At 35.9% G+C, this 21,287-nt stretch overlaps 1 long non-coding RNA gene and 1 pseudogene across 1 annotated transcript in view; one reads left to right on the top strand and one right to left on the bottom strand.

Annotated features, from left to right (window-relative positions):
- Positions 1-21,287, top strand: part of LOC102004137 — a 50,714-nt gene that overhangs the window by 2,947 nt on the left and 26,480 nt on the right. The window contains exon 2 of the long non-coding RNA XR_259319.2: positions 10,471-10,585. This is a non-coding gene — a long non-coding RNA (uncharacterized LOC102004137). The remainder of the gene's footprint in view (positions 1-10,470; positions 10,586-21,287) is intronic.
- LOC102003830 lies at positions 18,985-20,940 on the bottom strand (annotated as a pseudogene).

The following is a 21,287-nucleotide window of genomic DNA, read 5'->3' on the forward strand; positions in this document are numbered from 1 at the left end:
AGAGAGAGAGAGAGAGAGAGAGAGAGAGAGAGAGAGAGAGAGAGAGGGAGGGAGGGAGGGAGAGATTTAATTTTAAGAAATAAGGCCAAAATTCTCAACATTTAAAATTACGGCCTCAAGATACCAATTGAAGGAGACTAATTTTCTGTAAGCATTTTGCAAACCACAAATACTGTACCTAGACAGATTGTACCCAGGGTCTGAACGTAAAATTAATAATAAAAAAAGAAATCTCGAAAGTCCTCGAAGAGGGATTTTTTAAAGCCTATGACATACAGGAAAACTGAAATGAATGATAGTTGACTTCTCATGAGGAATAGTGAGAACTACAAAGAGGTAAATAGAAAGTCATATTTTAAAAAACTGAAAAAGCCCAACAAACTTAGAATACTATATTTAATGAAAATACCTTTCAAATGCAGGCAAATTAAGATATTTGTAGACAATCAGATCTGGGGGGATGTGAGGCTGGAAGACATGCCACAAAAGGAAGTGGCACTAGAGGGAAATTTGAATGCACAGTAAATGCTGAAGAACGCTAGTGCCTGAATGTGTCCAGATGTAAAAGACTAGCTCTTTTTCTAACTTGTGTAACAGGTATCTGCATGGTTAGGATAAAAATTGCATTATGGGTTTACAACTAAAGTAGAACTAAAATTTTTTGAATGTATAACAAAAATGAGTGATAACTGCACTGCTTTAGAGTTTTATTTATATCTTATGTAGGTGTCATAGCATTAATTTTAATTAGAATGTAGTAAATTAAGGGTACAGATTATATTCTCTAGAGTGGTCTTTCTGAATCGGTGGCAGGAAGTGTTGAAATATTTACAAAAAATGTTGCTATTTTCATCTTCTATATTCTCACAGGGTTAGTATACAGTTAGTTCTACTATAGCTACATAAGAGGAAAATTCATTGTACATAATGAATGCTTTAGGTTTTATGTCACTTTTTTCATAAAACATGGCTGAGAAAAATCTACATTAAGTCAAAAGCAAACAACACATTCTACTCTTACCCCATGTAATTTTCCTAAACAATATCATCCTTGTCTACAGTTTCACCTGTTATGCATATCTTCCAAATATTTAACAGTAGTAATTATCTTTCTGTAAGAAGTAAATCTTGTCTTATGTACTTCACTATTTTGTATTAACTATTAAATTATAACCTGTGCTAGTTTCACCTCAAAGTCCACATATATAAAACATGTTGTGTCTGGGGGCTAGGGGTTTAGCTCAGCGGCAAAAGAGCCTGCCTCGCAAGCGCAAGGTTGTGAGTTCAGTTCCCGGTACCGGAGAAAAACCAAAAAAAAAAAAAAAAAAAAAAAAAAATGGTGTGTCATTTCCTTCTCCAGCTGTACTAGGGTTGAGCTTCTGGGTTCAGGGAATGATAATATTTCCAATGTGTTGCACCAAGGCAGCACCCTTCACTCACCCCGCACCATCCTTCATCTGGAATCTCACCATGCCCGTGGGAGAAAGGCCTGGGTCACCTCCAAGGTGCTGAGGAGTTACATTTCTATCATCTTCTGAAGTCATTAGGACCACAGTGCAGAGACATAAATGGGCTAATATAAAAGCTCTGTTTGTCTATTTGCCTCAGAATTATTAGAAACATGTTCATAACATGTGATATAATTTTTGTAGTGGACATGTGATAGTTAGCAGGAAAACCCTATCTGAAACATTTAGATGTATTCCCTCCTTCATACTCTTTGCAGTACTGAGAAAGGCTACAATGTCTTCCTTGAGATACCAAGAAAAACTCTTTAATGAGAACTTCTAAGGAAGCTGTTATGTTAACTTCAACATACTGTTTAATTGTTGTGTTAAATAAACCTACTTCATGGAGACACTTGAGGTTATTTTAATTCCCTACAAATTTCCTTCATCAGGCAAGTTACAAATTGATATTACCTTAGGTGGGAAGCAATAGATAATGAATGAGCTTATATGAAAGAACCTTCCAGAATGAGAGAGTATGCACCTTAAATCAATGTGTACATAACTGGGGTAGTTTACTAACATGATAAAGGATATTTACCTTGAGACAGAAACATTTTAACTGTATATATCTTATCCAGTTAGGTAACTGAATGCAGAAGAAAGGATAAGTGAATAAGAAGTAATTGAGGATATAGGTTCAACTCAATATAACTTGATTTTACTTCCTATCCTCTAAATCCACTTAATGTAAACCTGTCCACTGTCTTCCTAGTAAGAAAATATTATGGGCCATATAAAAATTAATTAGCAAGAACAAAATGTAATTGGTTAGAGTATTGAAAAAACATTAATCCTAATTAGGTAATACAGGCCCTAGTGGTTACAGATACATCAATTTACTCATCTTCTACATTAAAGAGAACAATCAAAGTTTAAGGGTTAGATTACAAATATAAAAGGCCAGTAGCACCTTCTCCTTTCTCTAAGGACAAATTTGTCCTTACAGTAAATTATGGGCTTGTTCAGTAAATTTTAACAAGATTGGAAAAGGAAGACATATCGATGCCCAAGCAAAGGGTCAAAGAAAATATAATCTGTTGGCAAAATCTTGTGATACAAAATAAGTGATGAATTTCTAGCTTGTTGGGGAAAATTAAAGTGTGAGTAAGGTTAATCTTCCTTGTTCTTTTAAGAGATTTGAAGTGCTCGTGAATCTAGGTTGATAAGCATGACATCACCAGTAGTGTGACTTGGTTGATAAAGTGTCTTTTGTGGAGATTACAGTGGCAGTAAATAGGCTAAGCAGAGGGGCCCAGAGTTCTTGTTTGTAGCTTGAATAAATAAGTATGGAGATGCTGGTTTGGCATTTGCTTAAGCTCTAATCCTCTCAGAGACTAGAGAACGAAAATAAAAAATAACTGATCTGCTACGGTCTGCTCAACCATCATGCCTGGCTGTAAGCAGTCTGCTTTTCAAAGTGATTGCAATACGCTGGCCAAAACCTGCCATTACATGGGCGAACTTTGTGTAGCATTGCCAACTTTGTGTCAGAAGGTTGACTTTACCCTCTGACAAAAGACATCAAAATCCACTGACTGTGCATCCCCATGTTGGTTTAACTCTCCATGGATATTGGAGCAGTGTTCTTTAGCAAAATACAATGAACACTTCTAAAAGTAAAATCCCAAAGTGACAACTAAAAACAGGTCATGCGAAAGAAAGAAAAGAATAAAAGACTACTTGCTTTAACACTCTAGCCTAGAAATAAGACTTTATTCTTTTGTGAGTGGGTTATAGCTGAAGTTGCAGATTTAATAAAGCCCCATATATCTAGATAAAATATATAAAAACCAGAAAACTTTGAAGTGGAATAAATATGACATAATATTTGCTATATTAAGCACTGCATCAGATGGAAGTTAAGAATGTCAAGCTGTGATGCAATTTTGCTAAACTGACTTCAAGAAATTCAAGTACCTTTTCAAGCCAAACCCTCACATGTAAAATGAAAATTACAAAATCTCAATATTCTTCTCATGTAGAACTATGATTTACTTTATTATTAGTCACATTATTCAGCACATCTATATATTAAATTTTTGTTCCGCATTTAAAATGTTTACCAGTTCATTTGTCCCTGATGACTATCTGGATGAATCAATACTTGAAAGATATTAGAGGTAATCTAAATATGAATTGAATAGCCACAGATATTGTATTGTTTAGGACCAAGCTGTATTTTTATTTAATATTTAGAATTGAGTCCTATTGCAAGTATTTTTAAAACAGGTGTTCTTAAAACTTGCGGGTGATAATTTTAGCTGTACAAGAAGACATTGCATGGTTGGTTCTGATAGTTCACCAAAAAGTTCTCCTGGAATGCCCAGCAGTTAGAAAAAACAATTAAGATTATGAAGTACCAGCTGACACATGAACTATTGCTAGGAAAATGTTGAGAACAATTTTGTGTAGTGTATCATAATTCTGATATGTAGGCTAATTTGTTAAGCAGACAAAGTTTTTTTCATGTTACCTTGTCTTGGAGTTCTTAAGGATAGTGAAATTCATTTGCTGGTCAATTAAAATAGCTCTTTAGTAAGAATCAACATTTATATTGTAATTCTGAAGATTTTCAATATTTTCTACTATTTCATGTTAACTGATTAATATTTTGCAAACCGTCATGTCAAGAGGTAAAGGGAAACATAATCAACAAGGAGCAGGACTTAAAAAAAGAGATGAAGAGCAATGCAATTGGAATGGTACAGGAGTCTGTTGGGAGATAGGATAGGATGCCACCTCAAGAACTCTTGTGAAGAAACACAGACCTATTGACATACTGAGACTTACTCCTAAGATTGTAGTCTTATTTCTCTCCCCCACACTTTAAAAATAATACCCAGAAATCTCCAGTATAATAAAAATAGATTTCAGATGGAAGATCGGTAAAACACAGACTCTGTCTGAAGAGGAATAATTAGGAAGCACAAAGTCAAAAGATAAAAGGAAAAGAAGAGAAATTTAAACACTCTAACACTGATAGCTAAGAAAACTTCAAAACAACCTCCCTCTAATTACATTAATGTTAGAAGTTATGCTAAATTCTTATATATCTTAGTTCTCATTACATAGAATATGTCAACTTTTAATGAAAAAACAAAGAAATGAAAGACAAGAGAAAATATAATCTGAAGAAAAGAAGAAAGAATGAATAGGAAATTATATAGAGATGAAATTTTAGCAGAGAGCTTATAGTAATTATAGTAATTACTATAATTATTGATTATAATTATAATTACTGTGGTCATTGATCTAATGGTAGGTAATGAGAGAAAATGAGTGGTATAAGAAGAAATATGGGAATTTTAAGGGAAAAAGTAAATCCTGGAAGTAAAAAGCATAGTAAAAGAAATCAGGAATACTTTTGAGGACTTCACCAGTGAATGTGACATAGCTGGGAGTCAGAAGGTATATCAATGACAACATCCCAATCTAAAAAGAAAGGGAAAATAATGCCACTAATAATCACAGTACCAAAGAAGTGTGGAGCTGTATCAAAAGAGCACAATGCATGTGACTGGAATAATAGAAGAGGACAAACAAAGAGGAGAGAGTAGAAAACATATTTGAAAACATAATGAATGAGAACTTTTCAAAATTAGTGGTAGGTATCAAATCACAGACCCAGGAAACTCAGAGAACAGGAAACAGAATAAAAACCAAAAGAAATATACCCAGTGATATCATATTCAGTCTTTAGAAACCTGAATGCAAATGAAATCTTGTGAAGAGAAAACCACTTTAACACAAGAGAATAAGTACAAGAGTTACAGTGGACTTCCGTAAGAAGCAATCCAAGACAAGTCACAATGAGGTCAAATACTTAAAGCAATGGTGCAAACAAACAACATACAAATTTAGAATTCAAAATTTACCAAAAGTAATTTAGAATTTGATGAATAACACTCTCTGAAAGAAAATCTGATTTTAACTCTCATGAGCAGATGTGTCTTACAAGAACCATTAAACAAGATACTTAGGCAGTAAGAAAAATATATATATACATTGAAAATTTGGATCTGAAGAAAGAACTCAAAATTATCAAAGAAAGTTTAAGTAAATATAATGTGCTAGTTAATCTTGATTGCCAACTTGACTGCATTAAATTATTCCACATGAGGCATTTGAATTGTGAAGCTAGTAACCTCATGAATGGGTTAACCCATTGATAAGCACATAGCCTAGGGTGTATTAGGAGGTGGGACCTACTTGGAGGAAGGAGATCCTTGAGGGCTAACTTTGGAGACTATATACGGTGCCTGGTCCTTTCCTCTCAACTTCTTCCCTCAGTTTCTACTTCTCAGACCCCATGACTTGAGCAGCTTTACTTTACCACACTTTCTACCATGATGTACTTTCTTTGGAAAGAGCCAGCTATGGACTAAACCCTCTGACACCATGAGCCAGAATAAACAGCACCTCCTTTAAGTCTGAAGTATCAGGTATCTTGTCCCAGCAACTGGAAAACCAACAAATACAGATAGCACAAATTACTTTATATTCATAATTATTTTATATTTATTTATTCTTTTCTATGTTCTAATTTTTTTATTTTGAAGATATAGGAAACAATAAGAAGACACAGAATTTCAAAACAAGATGATAGGAAATTAGCAATGGCGATTATGCTGCATAAGGTTATCTTCCAAGTAGTTGCTCAGATTACCAGACATAGGCATGTAAGATTGATCAAACAATATAAACACCAACTGTGTCTTTTAACGAACTAATAGAAATTAGTAATACAATTGTCTTGGCTATCTTGTATGTATATATCTATAGATAAACATGTATCTATATCATCTAAATCTATATCTGTATCATCTATATCTATATATTCTGTCCTTCTTTTCTCCTTTCCCTCATCTTAGTTGTTCTTTCCTTTTGAGCAGTTTCTTTCCCTTTCACAAGATCTATTGTACCTTTTGGATCTCATTTACTGTCTCAACTTCTTACACTAGGGAGACCATATGATGTTTTCACATGCAAGTCTGATTTATTTCACTTATGAGTATTGTCTCTGGTTGCATCCATTTACTTTTAAAAGCCTCAAGTTTATTTTTCTTTATAGCTGAGTAATATTTCATTGTATGAAAGTATCACATCTTGTTTATAGCAGTACAATTTATATTTATTTATTCTTAACTGGCCCAAAAGAACTTTTTATATTATTATTAGCAATATATTTGGTGATTAGTGCATACAGATAAATTAAATATTACAAGAAGCAGAAGATAAAGATTGGAAAGGCTCTTTTAGAAGAAAATTGCACTTTATCCTTAGTGTGAACTGCACATAAAACACCACTTCCAAATAAAGTAGTACCTTGGTTTGCATACAAGAAGCAATACAATTTGCTTTGCAAACAGAAGCATTCAGCAAAATTTTGCTTCTGTTCATGAACATGACATCATAAGACAAACACAACCACAGCCATTTTCCCTGCATAAACATGAATGTGGCCATTTAACCAGAATCATGGAATGAATTAAGTTCATTAAACAAGGTACCACTGTATTACAGTATGGAAAGTGTAGATAAAAGTAATTTTTCAGTAGAAAAGCCAGACAAGCACTATCTCAGCCACATGATAATGGTCAATATTTGTGTCAAATGTTCTATATTAATCAATTTTATGTCTCAGTTACTTTTCTCTCACTGCAGGGACAAAATACCTGATGCTCAGAATTAAGCAAGTGAAGGTTTATTTAGCTCACAGGTTGTGGAGGTTGCAGTCCATATTCAACTGACTCTAAGGCAGAGTGGCACATGGCAGAGAGCAACAGTTCATGGTGGTGGAAGACAGCAAAAGCAGCAAGTGCAAAAAAGGAGGAGCAGCAGAGAGCAAGACTCTTTCTCCCCCTTCTATTGTATGCAGGCTGCCTGCCCCAGGGTGGATGTAGCACTCACACTCATAATCCCAGCATTGGCTCACAAATCAATCAAAAACTCTGGAAGCCTGCCCCTTGACTGAGTAGGCTTTCTGGGGACATGTAGACACAAACCATAACAATGTAACAGTAGGCTAATAATAGATAGAGGTTAATAGTAAGGTAAACTATATTTTGATATGTATAGCTTCTCTGTCTTATCATTGTAACATTCTACAAATCCATTCTAAAATTGAAAAACAAGTTTGTTCAAAGAAATAAAAGAAGGGTTTTCTTACTTTTAAGGAGAAACCATTACATCAAATAAACTGGTAAAAACTAAAATTCCTAAGCCTATTAGTAAAAGGAAAATTAATGGGAAAATTAATGTTAATAAAGCATTATTCTAGATTCTCCAAAGGATGTGTTTTGAGCTCTTTGGATGTTTTATCCCCTACAAATTTTATAAGTGAACAACTACTTGGACTCAGGAAAGATAATGTGACAATCCAATAAGATTTCTCAATTGAAAATAAAAATATCCTGTTATGGACCCACAGTGAAAAATTCCAGAAGGCTTTTGGAGCTGTAAGTAATTTATATTTGGAAGATCATTTCATTATTTATCAAGTGCATCATGAGAATTTGCCCTTTCAAGATTCAGATGATAAGTAGTCAGTTTGATTCATTAATGGGATTAGTTAACAGAAACAAGAAAAAAGGGAATTTGTCCCTCAATTGGTGAAATTTCACCTAACAGAAAGTTAATTTTCTTACTCACAATTTTGGGTCTGTAGGAAGCTGAGATTTGAAGACCTTTTAATGTGACTTTTATGTGCTAGAGTTGTTATAAAGAACAGACTTGTTTGTGACCCTACAACTATATTAAATCATTGTGCTTTACAGATACCACTTAGAAAGAAAATATCTGCTTCAATTTTCAAATATTTCAGCTTTAATTATTGGTACTGTAGTAGTTCATCATTTTAAATAATATTTATTTCATTAACATATAGATGTCTAGATTAGAAATTATGCATTTCCTTAAATGCATTTTATTGAACAAAGACATATATCGTTACAAAAACAGTTATAGCTAATTCAAATATTGAAGGCCACATACGTGATATTTATTTAATTGTCATTGTTATATTAAAAATAAGTTGCAAAATGGAGGATTTCACCAGCCTTTGCAATCAATTAAACTGTTAAATTTAAACTTAAATATTAAATACAATATAACCTTGTTAAAAATTCAGTAGGTAGATTTAAAAGCAGATTAGTTTCTTCACAGAATATATGAACTATAATTAATACCACTATAAAAAATTAAAATGGAGAAAATACCCATTGAACCCAATGAAAATAAGAAAATACCCAACGAACATAAGAACATGAGAGACCTACAAGAAATACTGATAAGGTCCAATGTTTGTGTGATTGCAATTGTATAAGAAAAGGTTAGAATTGAGAAAACGCAAAACTCACAGAAGTAATGACAGAATTTTCTAACACTACTGAGTGGGATCACCCCAAAGACAGACCAATCCTTTGAAGTCTTCAAGATGATAAATGAAAAAGAAAACTACATCTAGGAATATCATGCTACATTGATTAAACATTTAAAAATATTGATTAGGAGGAAATTGCAAATGTATGTTAGACAAATATTATTTTTGAAAGTCAATACTTACAAGGTAATTTTCAAAAGGAAATAATGGAGTACAGATGACAGTGAAAATGTTACTTCAAAGACCAAAAAAGTGTCTTCACATTTGAAAACCTAAATTTAATGAAAATATTTCTCAAGTGTGACATTTAATAAAGACATATTCAGATAAATAATAGGCTAGTGAGTCCTGCTCAACCCTGCAATAAAAGTCATAGAGTTTTTTCATGCAGAAAGTAAAGCATTCGAAATGGTAATAGGGAGATGTTAGACTTACAAGTAGTTAAGGGGAAAATGCACGCCAAACCCTAAATGAATATTGACAGAAAATAAGCAAAAAGTTACATATTTTCTTGTGGGATTCAAAATACCTGTTATATTCTGAGTTTCTCTGTTTCTATAGGCTATGATGCTTGCTCAAATTATAATTTCTCCTTCCTTTTTTGTATTTTTTTTGTTTTATTTATTGTTTTTTGTTTTTTGTTTTTGAGACAGGGTCTTGCTATGTAGCTCAGGATGGCTATGAATTCACTATATAGTTCAGGCTGGGCTCAGACTTGGGGCAATCCTCCTGCTTCAGTCTCTTGAGTGCTGGGATTACAGTTGTGTGCCACCACGCCCATATTGAATGATAATCTCTTAATATTTCCCCAGAAATAACATACATATTAAGCGATATAAGCAGAAATGCTAGACTGTAGGTAAAAACCTTAGAAAATTCATTGTTAAGAACAGAGCTGACAGTCTTGCAACTTGAAGGAAAAAAGTGCCCTTTGGAACTGGAAGGATGGAGAAAAATAGAATCAAACTAGGGATTCAGCAGAAAGTAAAGTTAATGGTAGAATTACAACATATGCTTTCTCACTGAGCTCCAAGCTGCACAGTTATCTAAAGATACTGCACTTTATCACACAAGAAAGCCATTCAGAAGTAAAAGCCATAGAGCACTAGTGAAACTCTTAATGCCTTCCTGCATAGGCCATTTATTTCTGGTCTAGGAAAAGTGCAAACAGTGAAAAATGAATAGAAAGACAGTCATGGAATTTACATGACTTTCATAGTAATAAAAATACATAAACCAAAACACTATTAACATTGATACATTACCAGATAAAATCTCTACCTAAAAAGTTTACTCAAAGAAGAAGAAAAGAACAGCTCATCTGTCTTTAAAATAAATGTATCAATACACTTAAATGAATAATAAAGTGTTTACACTATATCCAGACCCAATAAAATACTGTATTGAAGACTCAATATGATACTAATCATAAATTATAAGTAGAAGCAATACCTGGATTTAATCAGTGGGTAATTCATGCTTTGAAAATATCCTCCCACACTATATAAGCATGTGAAACAAGATACTTAACCTTAACGTATAAGTGCTGATTTTTATTCACTCATCTATAATCTGTAGGTAGGAGGACTGAATTCCTGAGAAGTGTTTGTACCAGAGGATAAGACAGTGAGGCACTGAATCTGGAGTTAAGCCAATCACCTGCAGATTTTACTCTTTATACCACTGACCAAAGGTAAGGAAAGAAATTATTATATTGGCTGTGGTGATTGATCTTTATAATGGAGAGATTATTTTGCTTCTATGTATTTCATATGGAAAGGTCTATTCATAGGGCATCTGTTATTACTTCTGAGCCCAGTAGCAAAAGTTAATGAAAAATTACAAAAGCCAATGTAAATGTGAATAGAATCACTGAAGCAGATGATTTAGAGATGAAGATTTCATTCATGCAAAACCTCACACCGCATTTATCCTTTGATGGAGAGCTCTTCATCATATTTTGCCATTTGGTGGATTTTGCCAGACTTGCAGACCAGCAAGATAAACAACACCTAGAAGCCTTCATCTAACAGCAGCCCTTCAAGAGGTCTGAATTTCACCTATGTGACACTTTAGGACTCTGCAGATAACTCTGGAGAGATATCCCTGGCTCTGCAGATAACTCGGGAGAGATATCCCTGGCTCTTCAGAGATATTAACCCTAGAAAACTGGAGCCCCTTCTCCAATCATGTAGTTTCTGACAATTCTGACATTTCTGCTTTTTGTTGTATAGATTTCAGGTCTGGCAACTCCCTCCTGAAATTACTGTCTTGTGTTCTGCAACTTGATTGGAACCTAGACGAGGTATAGGCAAGAAGCTCCTCTTCCTTTGCTCAAAGTTCAGTGATGCTGCCAAATGCTCCCTTGCTCCTCTCCAAGACTCATCAAGACTCACACCTGGCTCCCACTCTCCCCTGACCTGAGTCCAGACGTCAGCTGGGGTAGACAGAAGCAGAAGCACATGGTGTCGGTGGAGAAAGAGAGTTGAGCAGGGACTAGAGGGTCATGGTTCAGATCATAGGTAGCTAAGGACTAGACCCAGGAAGGCAAAGAAAAAATGGGGAATATGTGCGCTAAGATGCCAAGCCATGGGCATATCTTTGTCATTCCATCTGACTGCACATGAAAAGCACAAATTCAAAGGCAATATTATTTTAATTTCAAGGTGGCCACCACAGAGCATTAAATTCACTGCAGGGGTTTGTGTGACTCATGGATTACACATGTATCTGTGATACTGGCTCTGTAAGGGCTCTGTATGGTGACAAAACAAATGGAAATACTTTACCGTTATTCAATGAGGAATGAAAAATGCACATTTTCAAGGTCTTTGGAATGTGAATGAAAAGACGAGGTCTGACTAGTTTTTAATTGCTTCTCCAAATTAAATACTGGTCTTGTACTTGGTAAATTTCCTCCTGGAAAACCATAATTATTTACTAAAATTATCTGAATCAGTCACACAATTGCCCGGTTAATTGCCTTTTGTTTTCTTGAAATTATAAGGACCTTACAAAAATATGACATGACTCTATAACTATATTTCTGTTGCAGTGGTAGGCAGAAACACTGAAATGACAGCCAGGATTTGGAAGCAGATTTATTTACATCAACAGGCACTGATCAGGGTCATTCCCAGAATACCAGGCCCTGATCTCTGGTGATCTAGGGCTTATTTGGGATAAGCAAGCAGGAAGTACAGAGGCAGAATGGCTTGTCAATTGGGGATTGGTTCTTACAATATGTACCACAGTGCAGCTATGCATCACAGTGACCAGCTGTTCTAAGAGACAGAAGCAACCAGAACTGGAACAGGAACTACTACTTGGGCAACTAAGAAACTGAAGTATACTGGCTATGGGGGCCATTTTCTGTTAGACTGTCATGAATTTTGATAAATTTATCAAACATTATTGTGGTCTGGGAAGACTTTATCCCATCTAGACAATATTACCTAAATAGGTATTAAATGTGATTTCATGGAATTTTTATTGTTTCTGTTTGGTGAATGTATACAATATTTCTGTCACATATCCAAGACAGAAGCTGTTTTCTCCCATGATGACAGAAATGTATCAATGACTTTAAAATAGCTCGATAAGTAGGTGATATTCTTGGTTTCTGATCCATTTCTCTTTTCATGACCCTGAACAGAATGAAGCCAGATAACTCTTTATTTCTTTATACAGTTTCTGATGATCAATCCTATAAACAAGAAAAGATATGTTAGGTAAAGAAACCCTGTTATGAAATGCTTTAAGAAGGAAGTCCTTGATTGAGCACTGATTTTGTAAAACAAACATAAAATCTACTAATTTGTGAGGTATGGTTTTCTTTAAGCCCAGGGATTAAAGTAGCACTATTTCATGACCTGTATTCCCCAAACTATGTGAAATTATCTATAACACTTAGAAACTCCATGCATTCTTTAACCGGGACCACTAACTACATTTCTGGTATGTAAAGGCACGCTTAGAAATGTTTGTTTAAACTGTGACTTTTTATTGATTGGATCATTAAAATTACAAATAAAGCTTCACAATCAGAAAATTCTGATTTATTTGAGACCAACTGGACATTGCAATGATTCACATTGATACAAGAATATTTGAGATTAAACCCAAATATAAAATGGGTACCCCAGGCTTGTATATTTCAAATACATGTGCTCATTGCAATTCATGAATTTCAAAGCAATGTTTTTTAAGATTAACCAATTTATCTGGAAAACAGAGGGGGGAAATTATTGATGTTGATGTATGAAATAATATGCATTTAAAACATTTTAAAAGCTGTCAACTTCATGGTTCATCAACCTTAACAGCAACCCATAGAAATGTTCTTGTTTTGTACATCTTTAATTTGAAAAGCAGGGAAGCATGTTGTGCAGATTCCATAGCATCTGTCACTCACATTAGGGACACAATTCTTTTTTCTATGTAGCATCTTTTCTAGGTCGAAGTTTTGTCATAAATCTCGATCTTTAATAAGTAAATTTATGAGGCTTATAATTGGCACAGTACATACAATTGTAATATAGAATATGATAGCACCTTCTAACACTGATTTCACTTAATCTTTAACCTAACATATTGCAGGTTTTACAGTGGCAGTTCTCACATCGAGGCTCCATCTGTTAATGGCAGGAAACAACATTGCTCTCCTCCAGGAAGCTGCCAAAAAGTGTAAATGACTTGATATGTAGCTAACTGTGGAGTTCAACAACACTCAAAGATGTTCTTCTTGTATTTTCTACTACACAGGCATAATTATTGATACAATGTAAGAATCTCTGAGGATCAGCTACTTGGTAAGATATTGTAGAAAGAATAATAAATTATATTTATCACTGGTAATGTATAAAAATTCCAGTGGCATCTCTCAGAGAAGTAGCTAGGCATTCTGACAGAACTATTAAATGTATTAGCTCATATCAGTGAGCTAAGTTAAGGTTGCCAAATGTTTTCTCAAGCCTCACCAGTCAATGAATCCTTTCAGTCCCACTACCTTGAGTATATTCATTACAGGGCTACACGTAATCCCTCCAGGGTTGCCAACCTGGAATAGTGTAATGTCTGTAATCAAAAGTGATTTATTTCTTGGAATTTGTTTGAAAAAGACAAAAAGACACTTGCCTATGGACCAAATAAGGCAATACTTATTGATAAAGTTTTTTCCAGGTCACGCTAATAAGCATTTCTTACCCACTATGTGGTGAAAAATTTTCTGAATGTGTCAAATATATTACACAATATTTTTCTGCCTGCAATAAACCACACCAATAAGCTATTGAGAAAGATACATGTTCATAGAACTAGAAAACAGACCATTTAACAGAGAAAACTCCAGGAAGAGATATGTAGGGAGAAGTAATATTGTTGGTCAGGAAAAGAAAAAGAGTGTGAAATTTTTACCTAAATTAACTTAGGTAAAAACACAGTTTGATTTATATTTTTGTTGTTGAATGACACTGAGAAGTCCTTGTAATCATACAATATTATTTTCTCATCTATAAATTGGAGGTGTCTGTTTATCAAATAAATTTATTGAAAAAATTAAATGAATTGTGTTAATGTAAAAATTTTACAGAATAAAAAATTTAATGAACACTCTAAAATCAGGGAAACTTTCACATAAAATACTACAACGAATTCTAAGGTTTGGCAAAACTTTATTTTCAAATACAATCATATTTTGAGATATTGGCTGTTAGGATTCCAAAATACAAATTTTGGGAGAAGGTATTTAAATCATAATAGATAGGAATATTGTATTGGGAGGAAGAGAAGACTGCATGTGGCTGATTTCCCTGAAGAAGCTATCTTTTGGCAGTTCATCCTCAAAGAAGCTGTGGCTGTTGTCTTTCTTCAGAAGAGCCTCATCCTCATCTTGGACACCATCTCCTTGCTTCCAGTGCTGATCTCTCAGTCTTCAGGCACAGACCCCCCACCCTGCCTGTGCGGAGTTTTTAGACTCTGCCACCGGCCCTTGGCCCTTTCTGGTGCAGATTATTGATAGGGACATGCATGGGACATTGCCCTGTGCTCCAAGCCCTTGACTAGACAGAAGTTTTTCACTCTTCTATATCTGACTCTAGTAAGCACTGACTAGTACACTCTCTTAAAGTCTTGACTATTTTGAGTCCATCTGCTTTTTGCACCTACAAATGAGGTCATGTTTAGTTTGGGGATTCAAATAGGTTTGTTTTCCTACCAATCTTACAATAGCAATGTTAAAATATGCTGCATAAAATAACAACTTGACAGTAGGGAAGAATCATAGGTGAAATTTGAAAGATATCACTTATGGATATAAGTGAAAGCTGCACTAGCACATTAGACAAAGTCCACACATAGCAAGAATTTAAACAAAATAGATTTCATTGAATCTATTATAAAAATAGGGTGATTATAAGTAATGGAATATTGTGTTATTTGCATATATTAGCATCAATACTGTCCTCTTCCATAATAGAATTATACATTCCTTTGTAGGTAAAATTATACATTACTTTGTATTTAACTTTTCAGTACCTTATCAGTTGGGCTTACCTTGCTTTAACCAATGAAACATTAGTGGAAATTCCAGTCTGCTTGATCCCAGCCAAGTCTTATAGAGATCTGCCAACATTCTGTCAATTCCCTGTATTTTCCCCCTTTGCACAAGAAGTTCATACAGTAGGTGACTGTAGACACCTTAGACTGGATGGTAGCGTGGAGAAACCTGGATTAAATTCAAAAGTCTGAAATCCAGGTGGTATCAGCCAGGACTAGTGGGAACTCAGTCACCTAACAACATGTCAGCAAGAAATATATATTTGTTGTAAGTCACTATGATTATAAAATATGTACGTAGAAATAATTTTAATGATTGTATCCCAAGCTGTACAACTATTATGCACTTCTATCTTGAGACCAGGGATTCTATTTTTCAGGCTGAATATCTTTAACTGACTTCTATTACCAAGGGAGCAGCAATATTCAAAGTAAACTGGAGATTGCAGGTGGCAATTTCTAATATACATTTGCCAGATTTACCTGCAATGGTGGCATGAAAGTGAAACCTTTAACTGTGGATATTTTCTCTTGGAATAAAATTATAGTTGTGCTACTAAGAAGAGATTGGGATTGACTAGAAAAGTAGTTATCTTTGCTATCCCCTAGTATTCCCATCTATTGTGACTTAAATGCATTCTTCCAAATTCATATTTTGATGTTCTAGCAGTCAAGATCTCAAAATGTGACTGTATTTGACAAACTCTTGTGTCCAGGGCTGAATTTCAATAGATTGCAGAGAGGGAGCTGCTCTGCTATGTACAAATCTCCTAAGAAAATAAGGTCTTTAAAGAAGTGTTTAACTCAAGCCATTGGAGTGGGCATTAATCTAGCAGTGGTTCATATAAAATGAGGAAATTAGGAACACAGATGTGCACCTAGTGATATGTGTAAAACACAAGGACTAGACAGGTTCTACAAGACAACAACGGTCTCAGAGAAAACGGACTCTCACAGCTTGAGAGGATTGCTAGACTCTGGAATGGTGCTAGTTTGGTACTGCAGCCTTAGAAACATAGAAAACAAATGTATTTCTATACGTGAAGTAGGAAACTACTCTAACAAATACTGATGGTGTAGAAGTGGCTTTGCCACCGAGTAAGAAAGGCTGGAAGAGTACCCAAGTGTGCATTAGGAAAAACTGCAAGGCCTAGAAGAGAGTTGGTTGAAACATTGCCCTGGAAGATAGTGATGATGGAAGCTCAAAAAAGGGAAGGTGAGAGCTGAAATGAGAGCTTTAGTTAATTTAAAAACTAAATATTTTAAGGGAATGTGTATGTCATCATGAAAGAATGTTGTTAGACAAAGAAATGTGAATGGTATTCTGCTGAGGTGTCAGATGGAAATCAGAAGATGACTGAATGTGAGGGAAGAGTGTTTGCTACTATGAGAAGACAAAACATTTGGTTTCATTGTTTAGTAGTATGCTTTGGAATCAGAATTTTTATGCGGTAAACTTGGATAGTTGTCTAAGGAGATCTAAAACAAAAAATAAGTGTAGAAGATGTTCCTTACAGTAAAATATCACAGAGGATAAGACAAACTGAAGGAACTGTTAGGAAAAAATGAGCTACAAATGAAGATTTGTAGATTGTCAGCTTATATACAGTGAAAAACAATGCATTAGGAGAGAATGTCGGGCCAGAGATGTAGCTCAGCGGCATAAGTGCCTGCCTGAAGGCCCTGAGTTTGATTCCTAGTACCAAAAAAAAAAAAAAAAAGAAAGAAACTAGGAGAGAATGTCAAGGTTAAGCATGGACTATCTGCTAAAGAGATTATTGGTGTGTGATATAATAATAATAGATGTACCTTTGGTCTGTCCCTGGTTCCTCACACAGCACTCCTGAAACTTACAAAAACCTGAGTGATGCAGTGATAGGTGTAGGCATAGAACTGCTAGGTCTCCTGAAATTCCTTGGATGGGAAAATATTTTTTATTCTAAATAGGTAACTCTTTTTGGGCTCCTAAATAGCTTCAGAATGCTAGTTTATCAAAAGAAAGACCAACCCATGATCAGAAGTTTGAAACTCTTAGTCCCAGTTCCCATCTTTTGGGGAGGAGAGAAGCACCAAAGATTGAGTTAATAATCAGTCATGCTTATGTGATGGTGCCTCCACTGAAATCCCTTAAAGATGGGATTTGAACAGCTCCTGGGTTGGTGAACACATCCACATGCCAGAGGTGATCAATCCCCACTCCACAGGGATGGGATCTTAAAAGCCTTCTGAACTTTGCCTAACATAACTTTTCACTGGGTGGTTCATCTGTGTCATTCATCATAAACCCGTACAACTGAGTAAAGTGTTTCCTGAATTCTATAAACCATTATAGTAATTATTGTAGGCTATTTTTAAAGTTTGATTTGTGGTACTTTGTCATGGTCCCTCTAGCAGACTAATATTCATTCCCCAGTGAATACCTGGCTGTTGCATTTCCCTTTATTTTTTGGTTATTTTTACCCATTTACTTACAAATATAAGCAATTAGTTCAGTGTTATCATATAGACCATTTGAGACAATTGTTCTTATAGTTTCGATAAGTGATTTGCTAATAGATATATTTTTTGTTGATTTTAAATAACATCTTGTATATCTTGAATCCATCAAATTTCAACTAATATCTTCAGTTTTTTTTGTCAAGCTATATCTTACCATACATATTGCTGAGGTTTAAAGTAATAACTCCTGTTTTGTGCCTATAAATATAGCATACTGTGTTTAAACAAAGGTTTATACAATTGAGAAATAATCAAAACATCTACAAGTTTTTAATTATGTAAGTATTACAGGATTTATTTAAATAGACACAAAATTAGCAGCAAAATTGAACTGTTTAGTAAACACTAAAAACATCATGATCAGTTTTGCAACATTTTTTAAATTATATGAATAACTCTTTCAATTTATGATTTCTTTTTAACTGGACTCTCTTTCATAGATACAGAGACCTATGGGATTATTTCCTTGTTGACAAAAACATAATTTTTTTGCATTACTACAAATACTACCCAAATTCTTAAATCTGCTTCAGAAAATCCATTGACTTACAGAAAAACTCCTCTTAGAATCCTGTGAACTTTTGTTCAGTATAAAAAAATTACATTCTAGGAGAGGTGGAAAAATTACATCCCAGTTGCTATTCTTTATACTCTGAAAAACATCCTGCTTTTAGAGTCCTATGTGTTCTTCTCTCTTGATTTTTGTTATTGCTCTGTCTGAATGGCATTTTCATTTGACATTTTAATTAAGGAACATTGTGAGAGTTAAGTCTTCTGTGTCTGTGTATTCAAAAATGCATTTATTTTCTTCTCACAGTAAGTGAACATTTTGAAGAAATAGCAATTTGGACAAAGAATTTCTTTTGGTTAGAATTTAGTAACCATTATGTTATTTTGCCAAATAGTTTTGGTGATGAAATATTACATAACTTTAATTTTTTGAATAGCACACATAATGTCACTTTATGTCCTTTCTTTTTGAAATTTCATGAGAATAAACATTATTCAGAATGCCTGTTTTCAAATGAAGGAAAGGATCTGCCAGTGTCAAATGTCCATTTAAACTGATTTTATTCTTTCAGATTAATTGAAAGAACTTTAAACTTATCTGGAATTTCTCATTTCACTAAGAAATTTGATCCATTTGAAAGATTTAGTTACACAGACTTAGGAAATTGTGAGGCTTCTTTATATCAGCTATATTGATCAGGCTCTTTCTCTGACTTTCAACACAAGAATGGGTTATCTACTTTTATTGATGGCAGTTTTTCTCTTACTTTTAACTAACTGATGATGAGAAAACTGCCTCCTGCAACACTTCATTTTCAAAAATTTTGGACTGTTTTGCTTCTTGTTGGCAGAGTCTTTGGTTGTTCTGTGAATTCATCTCTTGACTACAGTGTTTTTAGAAACTGAGACCCTTAAAAATATTTGATGAAAACATCAATTTACACTTTTTTTGAATACTTTACCAAACAAAGCCCAAAACAAATCACTGTTGTGGACACCTCCTCCCCAACAGACATGTGGGGCTGCGTGGGGATGAGGCATCTGGTACCTGGGCAGTGCCTCAAGGAGTGTGTGGCGGGGCGCAGGTAGGTGCTGAAGAGCTTCCCATAGAGCAAGTCCTGGAGGGAGAAGTTCTGGAACTGACAGGAAGAGGCCATGGCTGGGTCCTGCCTGGCACAGCTCAGCATGCAAAGTCGTGGCAGCAGGGTGGGGTGAACCCAGCAGCAGGTGCAGGATGGTGCTGAAGCCATCTGGTACAGCAAACGGCCAGGTCCCTCTGCCTGCTCTTCAGCAAAGAGCTCAAAGGCCAGGTGGGTCAGATCCTCCAGGCTCCTGCCTCCATCCAAAGCTACTAGAGCAAGCCCCACATCTCAGAAGTCCACCAAACCACTGGCATCCTGCTGGAAGTAGCTGAAAGCACCAGCCACTGTCTGAGTGTCCAAGAGCTGTAGCTGCCTAGCAAGCTCCTCCTGGCTGATCATTTGACTCTGGCCTCGTTCTGCCCCAGTGTCCACACAGCCAGGGGACAACCCTGGCTATGAAGCACCTTTCCCAGTTCCCAGAGCTGCGGCTCCAAAGCTACCTTCAGCCAGCCAACCACAATAACAGGCAAGCTCCCTACAGGGCCTGTACCATGACCTGCTGGACATTGTTGGCATACAGGGTGGGGTCCCTGCTCTCCTCAGGGCTGGGCTGATTCACAGGGAGGAACTCCACATCCACGATACTGCAGGGCTGCGACGCTGCGAGCCAGAGCACTTTCAGCACTCCAGGGCCCCTCCAGGCCCAGCTGGTAGTGTCCAGACTATTAGGGTAGTGGATAAGGACAGGCTGCACAGGTACCCCTGCAATGAAGGCTCCTGGTTTGAACTTCAGCAGAGCCTTCATGTTAGAACAGGTGCCTTCAGGAAAGAAAAGCACCTGGGGCCACTTACCTCCTGAGGTGGCCCGCCTTCAGACCTCTTCCACCACTCTGAGGGGAAGCTGGGTCATGCCGGGACACCAGGATGTCTTGGTTGAACCGAAGAAGGGCTCCAATGACGGGCACAGAAAGGTTCTCGGCTTGAGAGACAACCTTAGGCAGGTCACAGGGCAGCAGCACAATGGGGTCAAAGAAAGTACAGTGGGGAGCAGCAACAAGGACAGGGGCCTGAAGGCGAGAGGCCCGTTGGCCCCGAACCCGGATATGGAGGAAGCCCAGGAAGAAAAAGAGCAGGCGGCTCAGGTCCAGCACCCCATTGTGGCACACACTCTTCCTCCATCCTGTAACTGGTTCTTGAAGCTGCTCCTCAGTAAGACCTACTACTTATAGCCAGGCAAAGGGCCAGAAGAGAAAGAGGATGATAAAGACCAGAAGCACTCAGATGGGGGCCAGCAGTACCCCCAGGAGGCAGAACTTCACGCGCTGGAGGCGGGAGAGGTGTAAATAAGTATAAAGTACCCATTTTAAATGAGTTTTCAAATTCATTTTATACTTTATCCAAAACTTTCCAAAAGCAGTGGATACATATTTATATAATGCCAAGCATCATTTTTACCATTTTGATAACAGAATTTGTTTTTTTTTTTACCATTTTCAGTAGCAGCACATTCTTTAGACTAAAAGTGGGACTTAAACTACTAAACTGCTTCTTCCTATAGCAGTGGGTAAACTTGATACCCTCTAGTCAGAGAATCCATTTCTGTGGTGCCAGTGGTTAATTCATTTCAAAAGAAGGATCTCAGGGCTGGGGATTTAGCTCAGCAGCAAAAGCGCTTGCCTGGCAAGTGCAAGGTCGTGAGTTCGGTTCCCCGTACTGGAGAAAAACCAAAAAAAAAAAAAAAAAAAAAAA

The sequence above is a fragment of the Chinchilla lanigera genome, unplaced genomic scaffold (assembly GCF_000276665.1).
Source record: "Chinchilla lanigera isolate Chin_1 unplaced genomic scaffold, ChiLan1.0 scaffold00003, whole genome shotgun sequence".
Taxonomy (NCBI): Eukaryota; Metazoa; Chordata; class Mammalia; order Rodentia; family Chinchillidae; genus Chinchilla; species Chinchilla lanigera.